Source organism: Phyllostomus discolor, chromosome 1, assembly GCF_004126475.2.
Source record: "Phyllostomus discolor isolate MPI-MPIP mPhyDis1 chromosome 1, mPhyDis1.pri.v3, whole genome shotgun sequence".
Lineage (NCBI taxonomy): Eukaryota > Metazoa > Chordata > Mammalia > Chiroptera > Phyllostomidae > Phyllostomus > Phyllostomus discolor.
Window position 1 is genome coordinate 789167 of NC_040903.2, and position 3092 is coordinate 792258.

Sequence of the window (3092 nt, forward strand, 5' to 3'; positions counted from 1 at the left end):
CCTGTCTTACGTGACTGAGAAAACACCGTTCTCAGGTTCTGTTCTTCTACTAGGTTTCTGTGTGTAAGCCTGAACTTGGCCCTGGCTTGTGTGGCTCCGCAGATCCAGGCCAGCCTGCGTGTGAACCAAAGGACCCCCTTTGGAGTTTCAGCCGGCGCACAGGCCTGGGCTGCAGGCCAGGTGCTCAGCAGGGGGCGCTCGAGAGGCAACCACGCACTGACGTCTCCCTTCCCCTCTCTAAAAATAAATAAATAAAATCTTTAAAAAAAAAAAGAACACCTGAACTTAGCACAGTGGATTCAAGGACAGATCCCAAGAGGCTGGGTTGCTGGGTCAGTGTGATGGCAAATATATATTTGTACAAACCTTCGAAATGAACGGTTTTCATTTTGAATTAAAATCATGTTTTCATTCTACTTCCCTGCGTTACAGTGAAGGGAGGTAGCCAAGTCCTCAGTGCAGCCAGAAGCCATTTCCATAGGCCCGCTAGCAGACGGCTCCCCTGTCCAATCCAGGCAAGAGGCCATCGGCCCTCAGGAGCCGCCTGATTCCCGCTCTGACACCACCCCTCTGAGAGATGACCTCTCCTCCCGTTGGTTTCCACAGCCAAGGATCCTTTCTGCCTGTTTTCCTCGTTATGGAAATGCAACCAAACAGTGTGTATGCCTTTTTTTGTCTGCCTGCTTTCGCTTGTCATTACGTCTATGAAATTCACCAGTATTGTGGGCAACGTGAGTTTTTCCCCCTGCTGTGCAGTATCCCATTACAGCCAGTTTGTTTACGAATAACATCACTGCGAACATTGTTGTACACAGCAGCATGTGACAGGAGTAGACTTGCTGGGCAGGGTGTGCTGAAGTTCAGCATCCGTAGCTACTGACGAACGAACGGTTCTCTGGGGTGGTTCCAGCAACTCACTCAGCCCTCCACCAGCGGAGTCCCCGCCGGCCCTTGCTTCGGTCTTCCTGTGAAGTCCACTCCAGGAGATGTGAGGCTTATTGTGGTTCATTCCGCATTCCTTTCGTGCCTACCCATTCTGAAGCAGTTTCTCATAGGTCCTTGACCGTTTGTTTCTCCTCTTTTGCAAAGTGGCTACGGAAAGCTAGTTTTTTGTCCATTTCTCCAATGGGTCACCTGCCTTCTTCTGATTGATTTGTGAGAGTTCTTTGTGTGTTCCGGATGTAGGTCCTTGGATGCACATGTTGCAGCATTTTCTCCCATTCAGTGGATTATCTTTTCAACTCTGATGGTGTCTTTTGACGAAAAGAGGTCCTTAATGTGATGATTTGATCTCTTTCTTGGTGAGTGCTTTTTGTGATTGAAGACGTCTTCGCTACCCCAAGGTCATGAAGACATCCTGTTACGCCTTATTCTAGAAACAAAGTCGTTCTGTCTTTCGAGTTCAGGCTTACGATCATTTGGAACCGACATTTGTTTGTTTCGTATATCATGAGGCAGGCATCCAAGATGACTCTCCCGCGATGGGAACAAAATAGGTCCAGCACCTCTGATGGACAAGACCACCTTCCTTCCTGTCCAGCAGGCAGAATACTGGCCCCCCACAGATGTCCGTGTCCCATCCTGATTCCGGGACTCACCAGTCTGTTACTTTACACGGAAAAAGGGATTTTCCAAGATGATCATATGAGGCACTTTGAGATTGTCCAGCCGGGTCAGAGTGGTCAAGCATCCTTAGAAACCGAAGAGGGAAGCAGAGGGGGGGTTGGTGACAGAGGCGCGGCCTGCGGGGGACCGGCACAGACGTGGCGGCCTCTGAGACGGAAGAAGGGGCCGTGAGCCAAGGAACGCGAGCTGTCCTCCGATGCTGGAAAAGGTAAGAAGACGAACTCGACCCTAGAACCTCCAGAAAGGAATGTAGTCCTCCTGGCGACACCTCACTGTTAGGCCGTGACACCTGAGCCCCATTTCCTTCCGGGCCACACACCTTAGGATGATACACTGGCATTGTTTAAGCCACTCCATTTGTGAGGATGTGTTATGGAAGCAAACAGCCACATGCCCCGCTGAGTTACAGCGGCGTTTTGGTTATGGGCGGGACTGTTCTGCGGCTGGGCCTTTCCGTTCGTACGCAAGTCAATTCCCAGTGGCTCTACTTGTTTTCTTCTTCTTTTTTTTCTTTTTCTTTTTTTAAAGGTTTTATTTACTTATTTTTAGAGAGGGAAGGGAGGGACATAGAGAGAGAGAGAGAGAGAAACATCACTGTGAGGTTGCTGGGGGCCGTGGCCTGCAACCCACACATGTACCCTGGCTGGGAATCGAACCTGGGACACTTTGGTTTGCAGCCCGCACTCAATCCACTGAGCTACGCCAGCCAGGACTTATTTGTTTTCTTCTTAAAGATTTATTTGTGGGAGGGAATTTCAGGGGAGAATGGGAAGGGTTTACAGGAACAAATATAAAGGACACATGGACAAAAACTAGGGGGGGTGGAAATGGGAGAGAGGCAGGGAGGGAGGGGCGGGTGGGCTGGGATGGGAGTAAAGGACAGAAAACTATACTTGAACAATGATTAAAATAAAATTAGGAAAATAAATTTATTTGTTTATTTTTAGAAAGAGGGGGAGAGAGAGGGAGAGAAACATCAGTGTGTGGTTGCCTCTTGCATGCTCCCTACTGGGGACCTGGCCCACAACCCTGCCTCGTGCCCTGACTGGGAAGCAAACTGGCCACCCTTTGTTCACAGGCTGACACTCAGTCCCCTGAGCCACACCGGCCAGAGCTAATTACTGCAGCTTTGTACCTTGTCTTGATGTGTGGTGTTAGCAGACCTCCATCCTGTTCTTCTTCCTCAAGTTTGTTTTGGAAGTTTGAAGTCCTTTGATGAACAGAATTTCTTAATTTTAAGGCAAATGTGTCCATCTTTCCTTTGATAGCTAATGTTTTTTCTACCATCCTTTTAGAGAAATATTCCCTGACTGAAGGCCAGACAGATATTCACTCCTATCTTCTACAAAAAGATGGAAAGACTTTTTAAAAAAGACTTTATTTATTTACTTTCTTAGAGAGAGGGAAAGGAAGGGAGAAAGCGAGAGAAACACCAACACATGGTTGCCTCTCGTGCATCCCCTGCT